The sequence below is a fragment of the Salvia hispanica genome, chromosome 2, assembly GCF_029641045.1.
Source record: "Salvia hispanica isolate PSC_SH4W2 chromosome 2, Shi_PSC_v1, whole genome shotgun sequence".
Taxonomy (NCBI): domain Eukaryota; kingdom Viridiplantae; phylum Streptophyta; class Magnoliopsida; order Lamiales; family Lamiaceae; genus Salvia; species Salvia hispanica.
In genome coordinates, this window is record NC_142693.1 from 28,469,823 (window position 1) to 28,490,325 (window position 20,503).

The following is a 20,503-nucleotide window of genomic DNA, read 5'->3' on the forward strand; positions in this document are numbered from 1 at the left end:
TATATTAAGAGAAAAGTTTAAAGGATCAAACCTATTGGAATGCTTTCACAAATTTGAAATTTTTGTAGTGGAATCTAGAATGACGCCCTCAATCTCATTTAGAAGTAGGAACAGTATCCCAAATCTCATTTAGAAATTTCATCGAACACGTTGAGTGCATTCTGATTGGTGATTGCAATCTGCAATCAATTCTTCGCCAGAATTCTGCAATTACAAGGCTTCTTCCTCGTCTTCTTCAGAAACCAAAAATGGCACAACAAAATGAAAGAAATATTGAGCTTCTAGCAATTCACCTACTTTATCTTGTGCGTGTATTTTTTGGGGCATTGTTCTTGCTTGTCTTCAACACGCAGAAAGAAGAAGAAATTTTTGTTTGATTATATGGGCTAAAAATCATTGAAGAAGATTGATAAATGATAATCGTAGGTTAGTTGTAGGTTGGTTGCAGTGATATAAATCTGGAAAATGCAATTTGAATTTTTAAATAAAGTTTCCATTTTTTTTATCTTTATGGTTTTTTCCAACTAGGATATGACGTGGAATATATTTAAATAATTGATATATGATGTGTCATTTTATAACGGAATAGTTAACGGTGCCGTTAAATAAGGATCGGAATATATCAAATATAAAAGTACAGGGACTTAGTAAAACGAAAAAATTGTATAAGGACCTAATGAAATAAACAATCAAAGTACAAGGACCTATGGATGTGTTTTAATGAACAGATGGAGTTCCTCATGCGTTATATATTATGGTCCATCTATTATATGGAATCCTGCAAAAAAAATTCTAAAATATCATAGTTTACTTATATTAGTTTATTTAAATGCTTCCATTTGTCAAAATTTTATTAGTAAGACATACCACATCATATTGCCACTTTGGTATTGCCGTGATTAGGGAATTTTTTCTCCGTGAATATGAGTACGTGTGAATTTAGTTGATACGGTATTATTTAAGGCACAATCCAACCCCGTTAGTGTTAGAATAATACTCCCTTCATCCTAATATATAAAGTAATAATTAGGACTGTCAAATCGGGTATCCGCGGATACCCAATCCGAAATTTTCGGGTACCCGATCCCGAAATTCCTAAAATCCAATACTTGATACTTGACCAGAATTTGATTTCGGGTACCCAGATACCCGACTCGGGTATCGAATCCCGAAAAATCGGATATCCAGTCCCGATTGTGATTTTGATTTTTAATTTTTTTTTTAAAATTAACTATAATCATTGGACTTGTTTATTGATTAAATAATTATTCCAGCCAATAATTTCCTGTAAGACTTAATTGAATATATAACAATTGATTCATTACTCCCCACAATAATGATATGACTGGATTGATAATATTTTACGTATTTAATTTGATTGTTTCAAATTTTGTGTTGCGATGCTATTTGAATCTTGATTATTAAAATATGCAAATGGAGTACTATAGTAATTACCGAATACATTATATTTTGTTTTAAAAAATAGAACATGAATTTACTATAATTATAATTAATTCAAATATAAAAAAAAACTTGAAAATCATAATCATGCCATATATAAGCAAAAATATATTGAATCATATCACGATTAGTGTTTATAGAACTATATGGCATCTCAAAACATCAAAACTCTTAAAGTTAATTTGATATGGCTTAATTTTTCATAATTGAACTTGAAGCGCATATGCATATATAAAATAGTTTTAAAAATATTTAAATGGCCTAAACATTTATCTAATTATCATATTTAGCAAAGGTAAGCACCAAACTGGTCAAAAGGTATATAACCTCAGAATAAATTTATACTTTGTGATTTTTTTAAAAGAAAATCGGATAATTCGGGTATATCCGATCGGGTATCGGGTAATCCGATACCCGAAAATCCAAAATTCTCAATACCTGAACCCGATCCGAAGCCCAATTTTTCGGGTTTCGGGTATCCAATTACCCGATATTTTCGGGTTCAGATATTGGGTATCCAATACCCGATATCCATTTTGACAGGCCTAGTAATAATACTTCTTAATTCTCGGTCACCACCCCACCACCACTCAACCTGCGACTTTTATACTCCCTCCGTCCCAAGATAAGTGAGTACAAACTTTTCGGCACGGGATTTAAGGAAATGAGGTTTTGTTAGTAAAGTGGAAAGTGAATAAAGTAATAAAGTTAATAAAGTAGAGAGAAAATGTAAGAGAGAGAATATCATAAAAGGAAATTGTTCACTTATCTTGGAACGTCCAAAAAATGAATGTGAGTCGCTTATCTTGAGACGGAGGAAGTATAAGAAAATGACGGCTTTTGGTGCTACGCAATCTCTCATGTATAGAATAAACAATATTCTCTATTGCTCGCGATTTACCCTGATTGGTGGCTCTTATGAAATCATACAAGTCGTGTACAACGAGTTGCAGCCATGGCAAGAAATTCTTGAAAGATTGGACGAGACGAGCCCAAGCCAAAGCAGGAAGAAGGTGAATGCTTTGGATGGAAGAATCAAAGAGGTAATCTGGAAATTCGAAGACTCATTGGAATCCCTTCTCATCCAACAGATTCCTTCTCAACTCCAAACTCTTCCAGAGATAGTCACCATTGATTTGCAGAGTCTGCAAGACGAAGTTCATTCATTGATCGAAACGCTCAAGGATATGAAGGAGTACATTTATGAAGTGGAGCATATGCCTCAAGACGAATCTATTTCCTCGTCAATTGGTTTCCATGGAACCAACTCAAAGATGATTGGATTATCGGACCAATTCCAACTACTCAAAGCCGATCTTATGAAATTAAAACACAACCGGATTCGTCTCCACGTGCTAGTTGGAACAGCAGGAGTTAGGAAGACAACTCTTGCTATACAAATCTATCAAGATCCACAAATTCAAAGGAGGTATGAATATCGCGCGTGGGTGACCGTGGGCAGAGTACCTCAGCCGTTCGATTAAATTTTGGAAGGCATTATTGCTCAATTATGTGGAATTACAATTACTCAAGGAGACCAAGAAAGAGACTATGCAGTTTGAAAGAAAGATTGCATGACAAGAATTGCTTCATTGTGTTGGATGATGTCTGGGACAGAGATGCATTGTTTAGCTTGACAAGATGGAATTTTTACTCATTATTTAGCTGATGGTTTTGGTATTTACCATTTAACTATATATGATCCAATCCCAATTATTTTGTCAGCACATAATTTAGGAGGACAGAGAATGTAAAATAGTACATTCAATTGCCAGAAAAATCATGAAAATGATTGAACTTTGATATGTTCTTCTCCAACTTTGAAAATTAGTCAGCTAGAAAACTAAAGAATTTAGATTTGCTTGTGAAAAAATTTCTAGTCATCTGCGTATAATATATTATTCACATTTATCACTAATCGATGTTATTTCCGTTATAAATTGACAACATTGTTTAATTCATCCACAATGATGTCTACATTTGGTTTTTCGACTTTCATTAAATAAAATTTTCGTTATAAAAATCATCATAGGATAATTGAAAATAATCTAAACTTAATAATTTTTTTGACTGATTTTCAAGTTACAACGAACTAGATTTTTATTTGGACATATAAAGAGTGTGAGGCTTTATTTGTGCTTTAGATATATCATTTTTATAACTTTCGCCAAATTGAACTTCCGATCTTACTTGGCCTTAAACTTTATTGGCTCAAAACTAAATGACGAATTCCATAAGACTGGGTCAAATTAGACTACTTTTACGTTAATCATTCATGCCAAACTAATACTACTAGATTGTCTCAATCTAGTCAACATTGTGACATACTTGACGTTGATTTTCTGTCATCTTAGCTGCTAAAAAAGTCATTTCCAACTATTCATACTACATTCAAACTCATTTTTGAATGCACCTGTGTCATACTAAAAAAATAGTTTTACTCCGACCATTATCAAATTTAAAATTTATACTATTTTTTTCTTTCAAATTTTTTTACAGTAACACTATCTATAGAAAAATCCAAATATAGGCATGAGTTTAATATATAATTAGTTAAGTTTTCTATACCAAAACTCATTTTTATATATGGTTGTAGATGGTCTACGATGCACTTTGACATTATCTATTTCGGTTAGAAAAACGTCCAAATACAAATAAATCTCAATCAAAACATGATCTCGGAAAGCCATAGATATATTTTACACTCTAATCTTCTGCAACGAATCAACCTCACAACACAATTAATTAACTAAATTACTCAAATATTATTTCAGATTGATACTTCTAGACTTACACCCACACGTACACAATAATAAGTATTATTTCAATACTTAACCCAATAAAATTATGAAAAATGAAATTTAAATATCGAGAATCATCTAATTTGGGGCCAACTCTATGGTAACTGAGTTAATTTAAATCAACTATATTGGTTACAACTTACGAACTATTTGGTTTAAGGGTATTTATCTGTTATTCTTTCAGATTATAAAGTTTAAACTCTAATCCGATGAAATTATTAAATTTATGGGTTTCAAGTTAAATTGATATCCTTAAATCTTAATCATAATATAAGTGTGAATTACTCAACTCTAGGCTCTAGCTACGAATTGTTCAATTTGTATAAATTAATTTAAAAAATGTAAGAAATAATTATCATTTCACAAATATAAAAGGCATTGGTGCCTGGTGACGTTTTGGTATTACATGAATACTTTAATAGGGGTGTATTAGGGTCCTTCACGGCTATTTGGTGTTAAGCTTTAAACAAATCACAGTCATTGGATCCTTGAATTGGATGGTTGTGATCAATGCATTATTATACTATAATGTTGCATTATTAGTCGGTGTACATTATTAGAATGAAAATCTACATTATTAGATTATAATGTTACATTATTAGTCGGTGTATATTATTAGAATGAAAATCTGACTTATTAAATAACATATGACATTAATCTAACCGTTAGATGATAAAATCGTGGGACTAAGATTCAGTTGAATGTTTTGGACAATATATAGAAGGATCTGAATATATTCCTACTTTAATATATGTATCTTACCTTCCTACTTTAATATATGTATCTTACCTTGATTCATGAATCCACTAATCTCGGGGGAAGTAAATTTGTCGAACTTTTGACAAATGGTTAGGTGAAGGTGCTTTGATTCACCCACTTTTGACAATTAAATACTTCTAATAGTGTAGTTTTTTGAGATTTGATTCCATACGTATAAAAGCTTCTAAATCCAAAAATTAGATACAAAAATGGGCAATAATATTTTTTGGGCTGGTCAAATTGGATTGATAATATAAATAAACCGTTAATTTTTTTTATGAACTATCAAATAAATATATTATTTAAAACCAAAGTAATATATAATCCAAAATATTTTCTTAAACAAATATATTATTTTAAACTCAGGCATTATTTTACCTACCACAACTTGATTCATTTGGATAAATTGGACTGACAATTATAATAACATATTCCATGTGCAATACTGACCGTTGGCTGACCAGATTGGATTAACAATTATTCCCACCGTTCGACAAGAATATGGACTCTTTTCTTTTTAGTCCGTCCAACAAAAATATGCATTTTAGAATATCATTTCTTTCTAATAAAGTGGAATCCATTTTCCATTAATAATATTTTAATTATTTTTTCTTTCTATCTCTCTTTTACTTTACCGAATTTACATTACCGAGGGGATATATTATTCCTCCAGTCTAAAAAACAAAAAAATCTCATTACTCTTATTTTTCTCTCTATCATACTCTCTTCTCGTATCACTGCTTTGATCACACATAATTCAACCACCACTCTTGCTCCTCCTCCTCCTCTTCCTCCTCCTCCTCCTCCTCCACCAGCACCACCAACTTCATATCAGAAAAATGACAGCTTATGTTGCTATGCAATCTCTTATGAATACAATTAACAATATTCTCCATTGCTCTCACTATAGCCTTGTTGGTCGCTCTCAACAAATTATAGATGGCGTGTACGAGAAGTTGCTGCCTTGGTACGAAATTCTGGCAAGATTGGACTACACGAGCGCAAGCCGGAGCAGGAAGGAGGTGAATGCTTTGGATGGAAGAATCAAAGAGGTTATCTGGAAATTCGAAGACTCATTGGAATCCCTTCTCATCCAACAGATTCCTTCTCAACTCCAAACTCTTCCGGAGATATTCTCCATTGATCTGCAGACTCTTCAAAATGAAGTTCATTCATTTAGCCAGAAGCTCAAGGATATGGAGAAGGCCTACATTTATGAAGTGGAGAATATGCCTCAAGATGAACCTATTTCATCATCAATTGGTTTCCATGGAACCAATTCTAAGATGATTGGGTTATCCGACCAATTTCAGAAACTCAAAAGCAATCTTGTGGAAGATCGCGCCCGGTTTCGTTTCCACCGGCTAATTGGAATGGCAGGCGTAGGGAAGACAAACCTTGCTATGCAAATTTATCAAGATCCACAAATTCGTAGCAAGTTTGAGTGTCGCGCCTGGGTCACCGTCGGCCGAGTACCTCAGACGACCAGTCAAATTTTGCAAGGCATTCTTGCTCAACTGTGTGGAATTGGAATCACTCAAGGAGACGAAGAAACAGATTACAGTTTGAGAGCAAGATTGCGTGGAAAGAATTGCCTAATTGTGCTGGATGATGTCTGGGAGGCAGATGCATTGAGTAAAATGCATTTCTTCGAAGACATCCCACATGGATGTATTCATGTCTTGCTTACCAGCCGACATAGAAAACTGAAGAATGATAATCTTTATAGTGATTTTGGGGATGAGGTGCGGTTTTTGAACGAAGAAGAAAGCATGGAACTACTATGTGATAAGGTGTTTGGCGATGAGATTTGCCCTCCTCAACTTCACAAAGCTGCTGAAAAAATCGCCAAGCATTGTGAAGGTCTCCCTCTCTTGATCATCACGGTTGCTGGCATCATTTCATTATCTGAGCAGAAGAAAGACCCGGTCTACTGGAATGACGTGGCAGAAAGGAGAAATTCAGTCTTCAGGGATGCGTATAATGAAATATCAAAGGTACTTTTCCCAAGCTACGACTACTTACCTCATGATCTTAAAATGATTTTTCTATATGTGGGAGTTTTCCCTCGAGATTACAACACTCCCTCTTCCAAAATCATCATTATGCTCATGGCTGATGGGTTGCTTTCCTGGTATGAATTGGGGTGTATATATCTGAAAGAACTAGCTTACAACTACAACCTTGTTTTACGCATCTTGAAGAGCGTTGACAAAACTTATCATGAGTTTCAAGTTACTGAGTTTAAAGCTTGCTGGCTTCATTCTTCATGGCGGCATGTGTGTAGGGAAGAAGCTAGTAAGAACAAGTTTTATCATGTTTTAAATAAGTTAACTGATGCCGAAGAAGAAGTTCTAAAAGGTCAGCGCGGCTTATGTCTGGAAAATAACATGTTATTTGGCATCAAAGACTTTCGCCACTCGGTGAGATTGAACTGTGCATCCTTTGCGCGTTCTCTCCTTTTCTATGGTCCTTACCACCAATATCCAATTCCTATAGATGTCGGTTTCATGTTGCTAAGGGAAATAGATGCCCTTACACAACGTTTCTACACTTTCCCAATAGAAATTCTGACATTAGTCCAACTAAAGTACCTTGCTCTAACTTGCAATGGAGAAGTCCCTTCAACCATATCTAAACTTTTCAACCTTCGAGTCTTGATTGTCCATCCGCATATGAAAATTAGACGTCGTGGAGCTTCATCATATGTACCGATGGAAATATGGGACATGAAAGAGTTAGAGCATATGGAGATATTGGGAAAAAGCCTTGTAGCTCCATCTAATGTTATTTCATTAGAAAACCTCACAACTCTGGTAGGGGTGAATGCTAGTATTTGTACTATCTTCAATCTCTCCCAAAGAATTCCTAACATAAAGAAATTAGGAATACAGATTGAGCTCAAGCCTTACGAGGATCATGACGATCTTTTGAGTTGCTTTGGTTGCATTTCAACACTTGAAAGATTAGAGACGCTTAAACTGAGTCACAAATCCTGTCATCAAGAAAGGTCATGTTTTCCCAGGGACTCTAAGTTCATTGAAGTTGCCATGTAACTTGAAAAAGTTACATTTGAGTGGTATGGGTTTTCCATGGAAATACATGGATGATATTGCTGCTTTGCCAAATCTTAAAGCTCTCAAATTGCGATCCTACGCCTTTCAAGGTTCACATTGGAATGTAGAAAATCATCATTTTCTAAGTCTTAAGTTTCTTCTGATTGAAGAAAGTGATTTGGTGCAATGGGATTCTAGATACAGAAGCTTCCCCCAGCTTAAAAACCTAAGCATGAAACATTGCTACAAACTTGAAAATATCCACATGCCTTCTCTTTCTTACTACGGTATCTTTAAGATTGAATTAGAGGACTGCAATCCTTTAGCTTTTACTTGGGCCACCCAATTACATGTATATTATGGTGATACGCTAAGTGTTACTTCATTTTCTTCTTTTGATGAGAAACCGACAACTATCAAATTTAAAAGGTTAGTAGTCCTCCATTTGCAAATCAAATCATATCTTAGTCTTAATATAAAATACAATTAATTAAGTGTTTTAGGTTGAAATAACTTCCGGTTATTTATGTATCCATTTTCAGGTATGGAGATGGTCGATTTGTGTCCACTAATCTGGCTATGGAGGAAGCGAATGTTGATGAAGAAATCTCCAATCGAGGAGAGGATGACGAAGGTATTTTATACTTCCTGTCCACAACCTGTAGTCATGTTTTTTCATTTTGAATAGCCCACAAAAATTAAACATTTTCATTTTCATTTTTGATAACATTGCTATAGCCCCATTTTCTATCAAATTTGAAATGTTAGTCCTCCCATTGAAAATCAAATCATATCTTAGTTTTGACGGTACTTCATTCGTTTCATAAAAATAGTCCTTTTTTTTCATTTTGGGTCATCCTACTATAATAGATTAATAGTCATCTTCTATTTGGTAAGTTTTTCTCTCTTATGAGGTGTTTGTCCATTAACAATACTTTAATCACTTTTTATTTTTACTCCTCTTTTACATTATCAATTTTGCATTAAAACTAGTGTTATCCCCAAAGTCTCTATATTTGTGGGACGGAGAGAGTATATAATAATAAGTGTTTTAGGTTGATATAACTTCCATGTATTTATATATCCATTTTCAGTTATGGATACCTTCGACTATGAGGGTACAGAGGAAGAGAATGATGGTGAATATACGTCAGATTATGAAGGTATAGAGGAAGCAAATTATGATGAAGAACTTGCCAATCAAGGAGAGGACGATGAAGGTATTATATACTCTCTCGTCTACAACCAATAGTCATGTTTTTTTCAATTTGGTCTGCCCATAAAAATTAAACAATTTCATTTTTGGTAACATTGCTATAGTCATCTTCCATTTTTGGTAAGTTTTTCTATCTTATGAGGTGGGTCCCCTTCTCCACTAACAATGATTAAACTTTTTATTTTTACCTCCGTCTTACTTTACCAATTTTGCGTTAAAAACTGTGAAATCCCCAAAGTCTCTATTTTTATGGGACGGAAGGAGTACATAATAATAAGTGTTTTAGGTTGATATAACTTCCATGTATTTATGTATCCATTTTCAGTTATGGATACCTTCAATTGTGAGGGTACGGAGGAAGAGAATGATGGTGAATATACGTCCGATTATGATGGTACGAATAAAGTAGATTATGATGAAGAACTTGCCAATCGAGGAGAGGATGACGAAGGTATTATATACTCTCTCATCCACAACCAATAGTCATGTTTTCTTCATTTTGGCCTGCTCACAAGAAACCATTACATGTTGTTGGTAACATGACTAGCTACATTTTTCATCTCTCCTATTTATTCAATTTCAACTAACAATACTTTAACGACAATATTTTTTTTCTTTTTTACTTTACCAAATTTATATTAAAACATTTGTCGTCCAATCTACTACCAATAGTATTGGCAATGAACGAAGGGGGTATGGAGGAGCAATTACGAGAGTTAGTAACTTTGTGTAAAGATCATCTTTTATGTTATTACAGAAAAATTGGCACTAATCTTGAATATATAGGCGTGGGCGCAGATGAGGAAAATGATACAGATGTACAGATTATCATGAGAAGAATGAGGAAGAGAATGATGACAAATATACGTATGATCGTGAGGATACATAGGCGATTGATCGTTAATGTCAAGGAGCATGTGAGTTCATAGGGATATTTTTAACTTGTATTAATGATGTAAGAGATATGATTCTTTGTAGTTGAAAGTGATGTTATCTACTTTTGATTTGCAGGAAACTTCCTTGAGGCTTTGAATTTGCTGCTACAGAGTGATGAACGTGTTATTCAAAGTATGATTTATCTCAACAAACTCAAGAACTTTTGCAGTGATTTCTTTGTGTTTTGGTTTGATTCCCAATAGATGAATCATGGATGTTGTAGTATTAGGTTGTTACTTGAATTTCGGAACTGTAACTTGTGTTGGATTATTACTTGACTGGATTTTGTATGGATTCAATATTGTTATGGGTTGGATTTAACTGAAAATATACTTGAGTATTTAAAAAAATTTGAGGCTGGATATATGTATGGTGATGGAGCTGATATTTGAATTTCATCATATTAATATTCTGTTGCTAACCATTCTCTACTCTCCTTCATTTTGTGTCTCTTTGCAGTGTGGTCTAGCCGCCATCGTCATTTCTGCTGTTATTGGACTGGTGAGTAGTGCGTTAGAAACATACTGTAGATAAGGAGTACACGGTGGCGTTCGGTTGTCATTACTAATAATCATGAGACTATCCATCTAGGATTAAGTTGTGGGATTATTTTAGTTGGAGGGGGGAGGCTATGACTAATTATCATGAGACTATCCATCTAGGATTAAGTTGAGGGGGTTAATCTTATCAACCGAACATGATACAAATTTGATCATGAGATTTAGTCTTGCCGACCGAACACCCCCGTTCTCTCTTCTCAGAAGTACTATTTAGATAACTTTATATCTCAAAAGCGTGACATTTTGTCATTGTTACTGTAACCACACATTGGAAATTTCAATATGTTACATAAGATGTGTAGAAGGTTTTGTCAACCTCTTTCTTTGAGAATCACATTCAATGTAAGAACAACTGCTGTTTTAGTTTATTAAGCTTGGTGCTCAATCTATAAATGTACCCTGCACCATTTTAGGTGGAATTAAAGCTACCCTCTTATGACGGGTGGGTAAAAGAGACTTTCTTCTCCGGACCATTACTTTCATCTTTACCCTGTTCCTTGGCATAGAGATTGGCGTCCTTCTTTGTGTAAGTATAGATCATGTTGATGATATTTAAGAAATAATTTTTTCCTATTTTCGGTATTAAAATTAGCTATTCTCTCTATGCTCATGAATAATCTATTTAACATATTCTATAATGCTTGCTGCACCTGAGTTTTTTCATAATTTGATTCAGAAACTCAGCAAAGTCGATTTCCTTAAATAGTTTCAAGGCTATTCCCAAGTTTTCAAACTATTTACCTATTTTTAAGTTCCAACATGCATTTACAGTTATCTGTCAAATTCTTAATATTTCCAGAGATGTTTTTTTTTCTCATTGCTTCACTTTATTAGTGCTCAGGTTGGTGTTTCACCATTACTTTGAGTTAAGTATACAGCATATTGATGATATTGTAGGAAGAATATGAATTCTAATGTATATAACTTTTTGTACGTCTGCTATGTTTGCTAGTTTTCATCTTTATTTTTTTTCCCATCTCTGATGTTAAAATCAGCTATACTATCTATGCTTATGAATACTCAATCCACATTTTCTACAATGCTTACTGCATCCAAGTCTTTTTCATCATTGCTTCACTTAATTGGTGCTCAGATTGGTGTTTCACTTGCTTTTGTCATTCATGAATCAGCTAATCCACATTTTTTGCATTTCTTGTTTACTCTGTGGAAAATTTTCTTACGTCCCAACATGCGTTTATGTGATCTATAATTGCATTAGAGTCTGTCAATTCTGCATCTGTCTTTGCTTCTCAATATTTGCAGTGTGCTATTTTTTCTCATTGCTTCAATGTATTGGTGCTCAGGTTGGTGTTTCTCTGGCTTTTGTCATTCATGAATCAGCTAATCCACATATTGGTTAATCCTAAGCTCAGCCGATTCACTATAAATTGTCGTTGACGTTGAAGTAGGTCACCTTTTCCATGTTTCCTGATTGTCTGACCGATTGGCTCTTTTCTTAGTTCTACTCTGTAAACTTTGGTTTGGATCATGTTAATTGGTGCAATTCATGAGACTCTTTTGCAGCTGTCTTGGGCCATTTAGTATCCCGAAGCTTATACATACAACGGAATTGTAATTGTTCGCGTTGATGCTTCAATCTGTTTTGCCAATATAAGCTACATCAAAGACAGGTGCTGCAACAACTTCTTTATTTAATCATGTGTTTGGTTCTTTTATAACCGCGCTGTCCTATTTTCTTTCTCTAGACTCCCGGAATATGAGATCGTAGTCGATGGACCTATAAGGCGAGGCCCTGAGATGGCTCGTGAGTCGATCTCCAACTTCTTTCTCGTTGATACTTGATCGTGAAGTGAAAACAAATCATGCCTCAACTTGATCATTTGGGCCAAATTGGATTGACAATTATAATTGTAACATATTCCATGTGCAATGTTGACCGTTGGCTGGCCAGATTGGAATTGGAGTTGCATTATAATAGTAACATATTATCGGAGTGACAGTTATGGTGTAACAACATATTCAAGGATCGAATTGGACTGACAATAATAATAATATTTCCATTCCTCTCATAAGTAAACTCCTCCAAAGTTGCTAACTCACATAGATAAACTCTTATTTTACCACCACTCCATCACCACCATTCCACCACCACCAACTCTCATATCAGAGAAATGACGGCTTATGGTGCTATGCTATCTCTTGTGATTACAATAAACGATATTCTCCATTGTTCTCGTTATGACCTTAATGTTCGCTCTCAACGAATCATACAAGGCCTGATCAAGGAGTTGCAGCCTTGGCGCAGAATTCTGGAAAGATTGGACAAGACGAGCCCAAGTCGGAGCAGGAAGAAGGTGAATGCTTTAGATGGAAGAATCAAAGAGGCAATCTGGAAATTCGAAGACTCATTGGAGTATCTTCTCATTCGAAGTGGAGAATATGCCTCAAGACGAACCTATTTCCTCATCATTTGGTTTCCACGGAGGCAACTCAAAGATCATTGGATTATCCGACCAAATCCAACTACTCAAAAACCGATCTTATGAAATTAAAACACAACCGGATCCGTCTCCACGCGCTAGTTGGAACTGCAGGCGTTGGGAAGACAACTCTTGCTATGCAAATCTATCAAGATCCACAAATTCATAGCAACTTTGACTGTCACGCGTGGGTCACCGTAGGCCGAATACCTCAGCCCAGTCTAATTTCTGAAGGCATTCTTGCTCAACTGTGTGGAATTACTCAAGGAGACGAAGAAATAGACTTCAGTTTGAAAGAAAGATTGCATGACAAGAATTGCCTCATTGTGTTAGATGATGTCTGGGACAGAGATGCATTGTTCAGCTTGAAATTTTTCTATGAAGACATCCGACATGGATGTATTCAAGTCTTGTTACCAGCCGAAGTAGAAAATTGAGTCATGATTATGGTCATACTGAAGGGTATTAGGTGCGGTTTTTGAATGAAGAAGAAACCATGGAACTACTATGTGAGAAGGTGTTTGGTGATGAGATTTGCCCTCCTCACCTTCACAAAGCTGCTGTCAAAATCGCCAAGTGTTGCGAAGGTCTCCCTCTCTTGATCATCACTGTTGCTGCCTTCCTTTCGAAATCCAAGCAGAACAGAGACCCGGTCTACTGGAATGACTTGGCAGAAAGGAGAAATATAGTCTTCAAGGATGCATATAATGAAATATCAAAGGTACTTTTCCCAAGTTACGACTACTTACCTCAACATCTTAAAATGCCTTTTTTGTTTATGGGTGTTTTCCCTCGGGATTACAACACCCCCACTTCCAAGATCATCATTATGCTCATGGCTCAGGGGTTGCTTTCCTCGTATAGATCGGGACGTATATATCTAAAAGAGCTAAGTTACGACTACAGGCTTGTTTTACGCATCTAGAAGAGCGTTGATAAAACTTATCACGAGTTTCAAGTTACTGAGTTTAAAGCTTGTTGGCTTCATTCTTCATGGCGGCACGTGTGTAGGGAAGAAGCTAGTAAGAACAAGGTTTATCATGTCTTAAATAAGTTAACTGATGCCGAAGAAGGTGTTCTAAAAGGTCAGCGCGGCTTATGTCTCGACAATAACATTTTATTTGGCATCAAAGACTTTCGTGACTTGGTGAGATTGAACTGTGCATCCTTAGCACGATTTCTCCTTTTCTATGGTCCTTACCACCAAGATGTCTGTTTCAGGTTGCTAAGGGAAATAGATGCTCTTACTCAACGTTTCTATACGTTCCGAATAGAGATTCTGACCCTAGTCCAACTAAAGTACCTTGCTCTAACTTGCAATGGAGATATCCCTTCAACCATTTATAAACTTTTCAACCTGAGTCTTGATTATCCATCCACATATGAAAATTAGATGCCGAGGAGGTGCATCATATGTACCAATACAAGTGTGGGACATGCAAGAGTTGAGCATATCGAGTTATTGGGAAAAAGCCTTGTAGCTCCATCTAATGATGTTGCATTGGAAAAGCTCTCAACTCTGGTAGGGGTAAATGCTAGTATTTGTACTATCTTCAAACTTTCCCAAAGAATCCCTAAGATAAAGAAACTAGGAATACAGATTGTGCTTACGCCTTATGAGGATCATAACGATGTTTTGAGTTGCTTCGATTGCATTTCAACACTTGAAAGCTTAGAGACTCTAAAACTCAGTATCACAAATCCAGTCATCAAGAAGGGTCGTGTTTTCCCAGTGACTGATGGGGCATTGAAGTTGCCATGTAATTTGAAAAAGTTGCATTTGAGTGGTATGGGTTTTCCATGGGAATACATAAATGACATTGCTTCTTCGCAGCTCTCAAATTGCGATTCTACGCCTTTCAGGGTTCACGTTGGAATGCTAAAGATTATTGTTTTCCACATGTTAAGTTTCTTTTAATTGAAGAAAGTGATTTGGTTCAATGGAAATCAAGATATGGAGTCTTCTTTAGGCTTATTTATGTACATAAGCTTGAAAAATTGCTACAAACTTGAAAATATTAGCATACATTCTCTTTTTCATAACTGTATCCTAGAGATTGAATTAGAGGACTGCAATCCTTTAGCTTATACTTAGGCCATCCAATTACAACCAAGTTATGGTTACACGCTTCGTGTTACTTCCACTTCTTTTGTTGAGAAACCGACAACTATTAAATTTGAAAGGTTAGTCCTCAAACTACAAATCAAATCCTGTCTTAATTAGTCATGATATATAACAATTAGTGTTCCAAATATTTATGTATTCATTTTCAGGTATGGTCCGGATGGAGATGATATGTACCAGAGTGAAGATGATTAATTTATGTCCATTAATAATGAGGATGCAGAGGCAAACAGCAACGTCAAGGTGCATGTGAGAGTTTATAAGGCTATTTACTTACTTGTAGTGTTACTAAAAGGTAAACAAGTGATTCTTTGTAGTTGAAAGTTATATAATCTACTTTAGATTTGCAACAGAACTATTTGAGGCTTTAAATTTGCTGCTAGTGATGCACTTCTTGACCATAGTCAGAATTTGTGTGTAAGTGAATAATTATCCTATTTGATACAGGGATTCTTTAAAATGAGAATGTGCATTCAATTCATTGAGAATTATTTAGTTGATTGTTGGTATGGTACAAATTTTTATGATAAATTAGTAAAGTAATAGAAAATGAGAAAAAATAGGTAAATTAAAAGCGATATGGAATATGGAAAAAAAAAGGATAAATAGTAAAGTATTAAAGACAAACTTTTTATTTTTAAAAATAAAACTATTTTTTTAGAAACCTAAAAATGATAAAACTACCTTTATTAATACATCATTCTAAATTCCACGCGTACACAAAATAACTCGAACCTTTGACCTATTAATTAAAGGAAAACATTTTACTAAACATTTCGGCTTTTAAGTACAAATAATTCTCAATGAGTCGGTGACAAAATCAAGAAGCACAACTCGAAAACACGCAATCTTCCCACACATTAGGATCGTCCAAGTCTTTGAGGACTTCCCACAAACAGTTGTTGCACTTGAGTCCAGCTCCGAAGCTGATCATCCATTGGCAGACAGGAAGGAGGGCTACCAATGTTTTTTCTTTTATTTTAATGCTTGTACAAATTTTTAAAAATTATTTTATTAAACTGATTTCAAGAAAATTATAAAAGCGCTCAACTGCTCAACTAACATTTTTTTCCATATACCAGGATCCATTACATTTCGATAACTTGAAGCATATTGGCCCAAACTAAAATTCCATAAGCCCAGCTTAAAATCATTGGCCCAATTTAGTCCAAAACCGACTCCATTTAAACTTTTTGCCACCTATTTTAAAATCAATTTTAGTTGTTTGAGCTTTGATTAACGGCCAATACTAATTTAACAGATTTTGGTATGTGCTGAGGTACATTGACACCGATGGGTATGACTTAAATAAAATCGTAGAACAAAAGATAGGAAAAGATTAAAACATTTTATATGACGCATTGGTGAAAGTGACAACGGAAAATTAGGTACAATTATGGGCAATAATGAATTTTTTTGGCTAGCCAAATTGGACTGACAATAATAATAACGCATTCCATAACTAAAAACCTTGATCAAAAGTAAATTATTAACTCCCACATTGAATATTTCCAAGTTGCAAGGTCATATAGGAGTATATATTATTTTACCCATAACAACTTTATTCGTTGGGCCAAATTGGACTGACAATTATAAAGAGAGTGTTTGGTTTATAAGATTATATCCTCATATTAATTATATAGTGTGTTTGGTTCATTAGATTCAATCTCACAACTCAATCCTGGATGGATAACTATGAGATAATTAGTATGGCTAATTCTCTAATACTAAAATAATCTGACGGTTCAATTTTAGATAATATATCTCGATATTACTTTATCAAAGAATCAGAACACCACCTAATTAACATATTGACTTTGTTGGCTGGCCAAATTGGACTGACAATTAGAGTAATAACATATCCATTTTCTCCATTCTTCTAATTATCACTACTGCCCTTACCAATTTCATTCCTTCAACCACAGCTCCGCTACCACCACCACCACCATCAATCCTTCATACCAGAGAAATGACGGCTTATGGTGCTATGCAATCGCTTATGAATACAATAGACAATATTCTCCATTGTTCTCGTTTTAGCCTCGTTGGTTTCTCTCATCAAATGATACAAGTCGTGTACAAAGAGTTGCAGCCTTGGCGCAGAATTCTGGAAAGATTGGACAAGATGAGCCCGAGCCAGAGCAGGAAGAAGGTGAATGCTTTAGATGGAAGAATCAAAGAGGCAATCTGGGAATTCGAAGACTCATTGGAGACCCTTCTCATACAAAAGATTCCTTCTCAACTCCAAACTCTTCAAGAGATAGTCCCCATTGATCTCCAGAGTCTTCAAAACGAAGCTCGTTCATTGATCAAAACGCTCAAGGATATGAAGAAGAACTACATTTATGAAGTGGAGCATATGCCTCAAGACGAACCTATTTCCTCCTCAATTGGTTTCCATGGAACCAACTCAAAGATGGTTGGATTATTTGACCAATTTGCGGGACTCAAAGTCAATCTTATGGCAAATGTTGAAAGGAAAACTCTTTGTTTCCACGCAGTTACTGGAACGGCTGGCATTGGAAAGACAACTCTTGCTATGAAAATTTATCACGATCCAGAAATTCATAGCACCTTTGAGTGTCGCGCCTGGGTCACCATAGGCAGAGTACCTCAGCTGTTCGATCAAATTTGGGAAGGCATTCTTGCTCAACTATGTGGAGTTACACAAGGAGATGAAGAAATAGAGGACTGTTTGGAAGAAAGATTGGATGGCAAGAATTGCCTCATTGTGTTGGATGATGTCTGGGAAACGAAAGCTGCGTTGAATTGCTTAGAACATTCATTTGCATACCAAAAAAATATGTGTTCGTGTCTTGTTTATTGGTCGACATAAAAAAATGATCAATGCTGATATAAAGGATAAAGATTCGCATGAGGTGCGGTTTTTGAATGAAAAAGAAAGTATGGAATTACTATGAAGGTGTTTGGTGACGAGATTTGCCCTCCTCACCTTCACAAAGCTGCCATCAAAATTGCCAAGCTTTGTGAAGGTCTCCCACTCATGGTCGTCACTGTTGCTAGCATCATTTAGATATCTGAGCATAACAGAGACCCGGCCTATAGGAATGAAGTAGCAGAAAGAAGAAATTCAGTCTTCATAGATGCATATGATGAAATATCAAAGATACTTTTTCCAAGCTATGACTACTTACCTCAAAATCTTAAAATGTCTTTTTTGTTTATGGGAGTCTTCCCTAGAGATTATGGCACTCCCCCTTCCAAGATCATCACCATGCTCACCGCTGAGGGGTTATTATACCGGCTTGAGGGTGAGATACACAGGCATCAGTGGGGAAACAAATGTCTGAGTGAGCTAGTTTCCAACTACAGTCTTGTTTTATACCGAGTCAGGGGTGTGGATAAAACATCTATAGATGTTATTACAGAGTATAAAACATGTCGACTTCATTCTTCGTGGCAGCATGTGTGTAGAGGAGAAGCTAGTAAGAACAAGTTTTATCATGTCTTGAATAAGCTGGATGATGCCTCAGGAGAAAGTCTAAAAGTTCAGCGCGGCTTGTGTCTCGAGAATAACATTTTATTTGGCATCAAAGAGTTTTGCAACTCAGTGAGATTCAATTGTGCATCCTCTACACGTTTCCTTTCTTTTTATGGTCTTTACAACCAATATCCAATCCCACTAGATGTCGGTTTCTTGTTGCTAAGAGAAATAGATGCTCTTGCACAACGTTTTTATACTTTCCCAACAGAGATTCTGACATTAGTTCAACTAAAGTATCTTGCTCTGACTTGTAACGGAGACGTCCCTGCAACCATATCCAAGATTTTCAACCTTCAAGTCATGATTATCCATCCACATATGAACATTAGGCGTCGTGGAGCTCCATCATATGTACCAATACAAATATGGGACATGAAAGAGTTAGAGCATATTGAGATATTGGGAAAAAGCCTTGTAGCTCCATCTCATGTTGATTCTTTGGAAAAGCTCGTAACACTTGTAGGTGTGAATGCTAGTATTATTACTATCTTCAAACTCTCCAAAAGAATTCCTAATATAAAGAAATTAGGAATACAGATTGAGCTCACGCCTTATGATGACCATAGCGATCTTTTGAGTTTGTTTGGTTGCATTTCAGTACTTGAAAGCTTGGAAACACTCTACTCAGTATCAGAAATCCAGTCATCAAGAATGGTCATGTTTTACCGGTGGCTAATGGGATGTTGAAGTTGCCACGTAATTTGAAAAAGTTACATGTGAGTGGCTTGGGCTTTCCTTGGGAATACATGGATGTCGTTGGTTCTTTGCCAAGTCTTAAAGTTCTCAAATTGCGATCCTATGCCTTCCAGGGTTCGCATTGGAAAACAAAATGTTATAGTTTTCCGAGTCTTGAGTTTCTTCTAATTGAAGAAAGTGATTTGGTACAATGGGAACCAAGATACGGAAGCTTCCCTGGGCTTAAATGCCTAAGCATGAAACATTGCTACAATCTTAAAGACATTGGCAGGCCTGCTTCTTTTGACCGAATTTACTTTACTGTAGATATTGAGTTAGAGGACTGCAGTCCTTTAGCTTTGACATGGGGAAGCCAACTACAACCAAGTCATGAAGCTATGCTTCGTGTTACTACGTCTTCTTCATTTTATGAGAAACCGATAACTTTCAAATATTTTAGGTTAGTCCTCCAACTGTAACTCAAATCATGTCCTAGTCTTAATATATAAATATGGAGTTAAGTGTTTTAGGTTGATATAACTTCCAAATATTTATGTTTCCATTTTCAGGCATGGAGATTATGCTGTACGCGTGAGTGATGATGGTCAGGTTGTGTCTATTAATGAGGCTACGTAGGAATAGAATGTTGAGGAATATACATCTGATCATGGGGATACAGAGGAAGAGAATGATGGCGAATATACGTCCGATAATAAGGGTACGTTTGATTATGAGAGCCGTCGTACAGAGGAAGCAGATTACGATGAAGAAATTGCCAATCGAGGAGACGTATCGAAGGTATTATATACTCCCTCCGTAGTCCGTCCACAACCAATAGTCATTTTTCTCATTTTGGTCTGCCCAAAAAAATTAAACCATTACTACATTTTTGGCAACATGACTAGCCACATTTTATGTCTCTCCTATCTATACAATTTCCAAGAACAATATTTTAACGACATCTTTTT

At 35.5% G+C, this 20,503-nt stretch overlaps 2 pseudogenes across 1 annotated transcript; both read left to right on the top strand.

Moving 5' to 3' along the window:
- Positions 1 to 5,748: 5,748 nt before the first annotated feature.
- LOC125216046 (putative late blight resistance protein homolog R1A-3) lies at positions 5,749 to 11,182 on the top strand (annotated as a pseudogene). Its single transcript, XR_016134961.1, has 7 exons — positions 5,749 to 8,506; positions 8,620 to 8,711; positions 9,172 to 9,297; positions 9,619 to 9,744; positions 10,080 to 10,210; positions 10,305 to 10,361; positions 10,689 to 11,182. The product of XR_016134961.1 is annotated as a putative late blight resistance protein homolog R1A-3 (transcript).
- Positions 11,183 to 17,324: 6,142 nt separating this feature from the next.
- LOC148932057 (putative late blight resistance protein homolog R1A-10) lies at positions 17,325 to 20,171 on the top strand (annotated as a pseudogene).
- Positions 20,172 to 20,503: the final 332 nt, after the last annotated feature.